General features: G+C 41.2%; 1 protein-coding gene across 1 annotated transcript in view; it reads left to right on the top strand.

Moving 5' to 3' along the window:
• Positions 1–395: 395 nt before the first annotated feature.
• The window catches only part of syn3 (synapsin III), a 71188-nt gene continuing 64668 nt past the window's right edge, over positions 396–6915 (top strand). The window contains exon 1 of the mRNA XM_026326439.1: positions 396–504. The gene's annotated coding sequence lies outside the window, so the exon portion shown is untranslated. The remainder of the gene's footprint in view (positions 505–6915) is intronic.

The following is a 6915-nucleotide window of genomic DNA, read 5'->3' as shown; positions in this document are numbered from 1 at the left end:
CAGGGGAAAGCTAGAAACCTTATCAAAGACCTGTTGGAGGAAATATTCGGATTGTTAAGTAAGTACACCTGACATTTCACCTCAAGCTTTACATAAACCAGTTCTGACAACAGACCAGTTCAGAAATCCATCAGGTCTGGTCCCAAGACACTCTCCATCACCCTCACTATGTTTATTCTGTGTATTTCTTCTGCTTTACTGAATCCTCCTGTGACCAATTGACCAATAAGCTTCATGGACCCGCTGCGGTAATGAATGAACTACACCTCTCTCGTTCCCGGCATGCATTGTGAGAAGAGAGAGAGACAGAGAGAAAGAGAGAGAGAGAGAGAGAGAGAGAGAGAGAGGGTGGGGGTCTTGCTGGGAGGCTGAGGAGGACCGTGGACCTGATCGCAGAAGAAGAAGCAGCAGTAGCATCAGAAGAAGAAGAAGAAGAAGGCGAAGGAGGAGGAGGAAGAAGAAGAAGAAGAAGGGTCATCATCCTAACAACCGCTCAGGTAGATTGTGCGTATCTGCGCGTTTTTTCTCAGCATCACTCCAGCGCTTTGTTCAGGAAAATTCTCGTGTGTGTGTGTGTGTGTGTGTGTGTGTGTGTGTGTGTGTGTGTGTGTGTGTGTGTTTTTCCTGCTGCGGGCTGTGCTGTTTGGAGAAACCATCAGCTTTGACACAATGAACCTCATCTCTACCGGCGTTTATTATTGTATTATTTTTTATTGTAAGCTGAGGTTGGAAGCGTTGACGCGGTGTTTTGCTGTGTCAGGCTAATGTGGATCTAATGTGCATCTTTGTGCAGGGAGGGATTCCCTCAGCCAGTCACCCCTGCGCTTTGCACAGGAGGGAGTGGGGCTGTATGTATTATGGGAAGCCTGTTTATTGAGTTCATTTACTGCCATATTGAACCAAACGTCAGTCTTTAATAAAGGTTTTCACTTACAGCGTGGAACTCATGCAAAATAGACAATTGAGATAATAAATAATGCCACTTTCTAAACAGATATGCTGAGTTTGTTAGCAAACAGTTGCTGATTTAGACATTTAACAGATACAGAGAAAGGTCTTTCTGGTCTTTCTCAGTTTTTGGCTCTGTCTGAAATAAAGGACTTTCCTGTGTGTCATTTGGTGCTGGGCAGTGGGATTTGAAAGCTCATTAGACCCACTGAGGACAGCTGGGAGACTTAACCAAAACATTAAAGTTGTGCTGCAGAATGAAAAAGGTTTGAAGATGCTAAATTGGGCTGTAGAGCTGCAGGGATCTGCACAGTTCAGTGGTAATTCTCTGTGGGTTCATGTCTATGAGCTGCATAATACACATAATCATTTAGTCTGTTGTTTATATAAGAAATGATCAGTGCAGCTTTGATTATATTTAGCAGAAAGGGAGTTTAATTGGCTTTGCCATGTAATCATAGTCCCCCAGTAGGTGTCCTATGAGCGATGGCTTTCTCTCTACATGGGTACACAGTCATTCTGCAAAAGTTACTCTTGTTTTTTTTTTTTTTTTTATCAGTTCTAGAGAAAACTGTTTGTGCATTTTCTTTCTGATCTAAGAGGATCTAATGCAGTTGGGGGCTAATTTGTCTCCAGGCTGCTGTCACTCAAATCTGCTCACAGTACACCCACATAGTCCTAATCATCTCCTGAGTGCTTAACTCTTCGAAGAACGATCCCTAAAAATGTGATTGTTGCTGATTTAGACAACTATTTTAAACGTAAAGAGTAAAGTTTTCAGTGGCCTCAAGTGTTGCGCCCAAACATACAGATTAGTTGTTGTTTATCTTAACTGTGAAAGGACTGTACCTCCGTACACAGTGGACACAGCTCAGTCTTGATGATAATGACATCATACTGCCAAATAAACATCATGAAATATTAATCAGGCAATCAGAGGGGAGACACGAGGGTTCTGTTCATAATCGGTTACCTACATTCGCTCTCATCAGATGCTCCTCAGCATGAAAGGCCAACCGCAGCCACTAATGATAGCTTTTGTTCTCGGTGCAATGATAAATTGCAAAACAGCAGTGACCCGTTTGTCCTTAATTAACTTGTTTGGTGAGCACCAGACTTCTTGCAGAAAAGTGTCCAATTAGTTAAGAAAGGAGACTACGATGTAGAGACAAGTTGTAGTAATGTGGGGGCTGGTGAATGGAGCTTTGAGTCAATATACTGTTGATGCTGTTTTTATATGGAAATGATTCATCAACAGCCTGTTAGTCAGAACTCAAGCATGAATGGAAGGGGTTGTGTATTGTCTTAAGTATACGCTTTTATTTTGAAATGTTTTGAGTCAACATATTGTAGTTTAGTAGCTTTAGAATTGTTGCATATTTACAAAAGAGCTTGTGCCATTTAATTATTTGGTCACTTAGGTATCCATTGATGTTTGGGTTAACCTGCGAGTAACGTCTGAGGGAGCTGAGGTTTGACGTGACCTCCTGCGTCAGTGGGTGTGTGGATGCAGGGCGTCTGCAGTGAGGGTGTGGTGAAGTCACTGTGTGGTGACTTGAATCCTCTCCTCACCAACTCGTCGCTGCTGCTGCTGCTGCTGCTGCAGACACTCTCTCAGTGAGCTGAGACACATTCTGTCGCTGCAGTCGTCAAGTTTCACAGCTCAGCGACGACTTTCCCTTTTCTGCTGGGAAGTTCTGTAAGTGCAAAAAGCAGCAGGATTTCACCATTTTAAGCTCCATTCTCTTTAATTTATAAGTCATCCTAGTGTTAGTGTGTAATCATGTCTGCATTAACTTTTTACGTCTTGTCTTGTCGTTCTGTTTAAACCTGCCTGTAAACAGGGCACAAAATAGAAGCAGGGCACACTGAAAGCGTTTCACAGCATGTTTGCATCTTCATGCGCCGAAATCAACAGCCTAAGTCTAATAGCGTCTTCACAAGCTGGCATTTTACAAGTTTTGTAATAGCTGATTAAAATAAGCAGCAGGCTTCCACACAACCTCCCACAAAACCCCACACCATCTTCGCTGAACATGTCTTGGCGGCTGCAGAGGAAATGAAGAGCTTTAGTTTTAAATTCATACCATACCAGCATACAAGGTATCAGATATTGTTCTGTGTTTATAGTCTCTGCCTCATACATCATATTTGTGGAAAAACACTCTGGAAATAATGTTGTAGACGCAAGTTGTTGGTTGTTTCATGTTTGTATTTTTTTTTTCCCCAGAGCACTGAGCAGTTGTGGTGTGTTAATGAACCTGTAAAAGCTGTTCAACCTAAAATAAGTTAATTCAGTAATTACTTTTAGTGGATTATGATGGTCTAAATGGTGCAAAGGATTTAGTTTGGAAGGAAACAGTGAATATGACTGTTCTAAGAAGGTGGCAGGGTGCTAGACACACAGTGATGAGTCATGATCACTGTTCCCTGAAGAGTCAAAATACCGTGTGAGCTGTGCTGCTGCATTGTATGTAGAACTAAAAGTACAATAAGGAGTGGGTTGCTAAGCGACTGCAAAAACGCTGTAACTCATGCTGTAAAACAGATTTACTGTCACAATGTGAATATTTTCATTTGCAAAGTATATATAGAAAGAATTGGCAGAATGAAAATTGTGGCACCCATGGGACATGAATAAGAGCAAAGCATAGTTCATGACATATAAACTCTGCATGCATACAGAATCTGAATCAGTTTATTGCCCAAGTATGTTCCTTACTTATTCTTCTCAACTATAATTAAATACAAGTAAATCTAAAATAAACACAAATAGAAAAAACTAGAATAAATGTGTTGGGTAGAGGAAGAGCATCCAGTTCATTCATGTGACAGAAGTTGTGCAGTGCTCCAGCTGTGTAGGAGTTATTACAGTAATACATGCGAAACAGTAGAATTACACATGTCCAGCAAGTGATAAGCTCAGTGATAAACTATCGCAATGACTCACTGTAGTTTTAATCTCTCGGATCATCTGGGTCTCCTTTCTGTCCACTACACTGACGCTTTCTAAGCATTCTATTGGTCTGTATTGGTCTAGCATGTTAGCATGAGGACCGCATTATAAAATACTTCAAGGAAATATAAAGGGGGTCTTGGTAAATTACGTGGCAGTCTGCTTATTAGATGTTTAGGTTGCCAAAATGTTGGACCGGTTGTTAAGGTGCTTGCCAAAAATGTTAGGACTTGTCCTAAGGGGACTATTCATTTCTATAACAAATGTAAAAAAAATGAGAGTGACACTACAAGAAAGGATAGAGAGTCAACAGAATCTATAGTTATCACCATCTAGGGAACAGGAGTAGGCTACCAATCGCACATTTAATAGAAAAACCTATAGTAATGATTCCACTCTGGTTAGTGCTAAGATATCTTGCTCTGGACCTGGGAGTGATGGACATATGGAACAGGTGCAGTGACCAACGTTAGGTCTAACAACACAATAACCATGACGTCATCTCTAACTCCAGGGAGTTTTCACTGTGAAAAGTCAGGACAGTAACTTTAGAGAACATGCATCTGGCAGCAAATCCCACACATGTATTTATAATTCCCCAGAATGCTTCAGGGCAGTTTAAACACCACCTACAAATCCCAGCATTGGGATTTTATGCTCTACCACCTCTCTTCAATTTTATTTACCCCACTTTGACTTGAGTCGACTGACCCTCTGCTCTAACTGGTTACACCCCCAGCCCCTTAGCTCAGACTGTCATGAATAATAACAGCCAGGTTTGGATGTTCGTGGTGACATGCTGCACCCCAGGGAGACACGCGCTGATCCCTTGAAGCTTATTACAGTTTGCCAGTATTGGACACTGACTGTATTATTGTCTTGGTGTTGGGTGTTAGGAAGGGTCTTGTAAGAGCCTCAGCAAGAATACTAAAGGCAACTATCGTTTTATATTTTTATGATCATATAAAGTTCTTTTTTTATGCCATAGTTAGTGGAATCACATCATAATATGAGATGAGGGTTTTTAAAAGGTAATAAAGTGAGTACAATTGTCTTTGTCTCACCCACAGTACTATAATATATGCAGCTCTTTCAGAATAGATATAGGATTCAAGGGAGGGACAAAATTCTTACAAATTATCCAGGAGAACATGAACGTGTGTGTCAGGTTTCATAACAACAAATCCAATAGTTCCTTTACTATGGTAAGGGATAATTTTTTTTCTATTGGGAAAAGTCCACATCCAGTGTATTCGCTGTAACAGTTGAAAAATCATATTAGTCTTTATTGCATAATATCTAGATATATGGTGGAACAACAAATGCTGCATTGTCAGAGATGATGGGATGACACTACTGCATGTCCTCAACAGTTCTGTCAGGTTTTGATGTGTAAATTCACAGAGTGGCGCTTCAGAGTATGTGATAGATTTAACAGCTTTGAGTCCAAACAGGAAGGAGCTGATACTGTGTGCACTCAATTGCAAGTTTTTAAATATAGAAAAATGCACTCTAACACACACACACACACACACACACACACACACACACACACACACACACACACACACACACACACCACTGTACATCAGCAGGGGTCCCAGAGTGCAGTGTGGCATTATCCTGTTCTTCCCCATCATTACAGAACCTATGATTAGCGCTCAGCCAAAGTTGTTCGCTATACCATATGGCATGTATTTCATTTATATAGTACTTACCAGACCTGAGATTTAATAGCTTCAGAAAGTATCTTATATGGCATAAAGTGGAGAATGTGCCTGTGGTGTATAGGAAGTAGTCATTTTCAGTATTTCAGCAAACAGATCGTTATTTGTCCGAAGGGATCAAGTCATTACAGAGAAGGCTGAGATGGCAGCCAGTGGTCCTGAGAATCTAATGGACTGTTTCTTGTTCGTCTACATTGTCTGTTTTCTAGTCATGCTGTATAATTTGACTTTAGTTTGCTCTGTACTGTAGAGCTTTGTGGTAGTTGACATATAAGCCTAAATCCCAGGGTGAAGCACCTTCACTCAGTGGTAGGATGGGCTGTTCAGCCTGCCCACTGGAGGGCACAACACATCTCCTGTTGTGGTGTTATTCTTCATGACAATAAGCATCTGCCTTGCTGAAATGCCCTTGGGTGAAACGCTACATCACCAAACTCATGACTTTAATGATGAGTGTGATTCTATGTTTTGTTTTTGTTTTACATAAAGATCAACGTCAGCGTTGGGTTGATCCTACTAACACGTATTGTCTGTGTATCCGTATCTTGCTACAGCTTTTTTTTCTTCACGCCATAGAGATGCATTGTTGTTAAATCAGTTAACCATAGCTTTGCACTGAGATGACATGTTGTGACCTCCATTACCCTTTAGAAGTGCAGTTAATTGACCACCAGGAGTTGTTGGATTTGGTTATTTTTTTTAGTGGGTTTATACAATAACAAACATTTTCTTCAAGGCTCTGGAGTCATACGGAGTAATGCAACCCATGACATTTGTGACTACAGAATCCCATCCTGCTCCATGTAGCTGCTGAATTCGCTCTGCAGGGAAGCACGAGAAAAGCGAGTTTCCCCTTTGGGAAAAAAAGAAAGCTTGTTATGTTTCTGCTATAGCAGCTGTGATCAGTACTAACTATGGGTAGTAGTTCTTGTCCTCTGTGGAACTAAGATGTCAGATTCATAAATCTGACATCTGGGCAGAGGATTATGCAGAACTCAGTACCAGGACTTCCTGATGATGATCGTCTGACTACATTAACTTGTCAAGATGAAACACTTGTCCCACATCCTTTTTCCTCCTCCCCCTTTAACTACAAAAACGCTGTCACAAACACCGGGCACATCCGCCTGAGACGTGACGCCTCAATAAGAAATGCCTTTTCATCTCATCCAGGCTCCATTTACTGTGAGAGCGGCCTAGTTTTAATCAGGTTTAAGGGCTTCTTCTCTCCTCCACTAGCATGCTTGCTTTGCTGCACTTTGATAGCTAATCTATGTAAATGTC

Source organism: Mastacembelus armatus, chromosome 23, assembly GCF_900324485.2.
Source record: "Mastacembelus armatus chromosome 23, fMasArm1.2, whole genome shotgun sequence".
NCBI classification, from domain to species: domain Eukaryota; kingdom Metazoa; phylum Chordata; class Actinopteri; order Synbranchiformes; family Mastacembelidae; genus Mastacembelus; species Mastacembelus armatus.
Note: the sequence above shows the minus strand (reverse complement) of the source record. Positions and strands in the feature narration are given on the sequence as shown.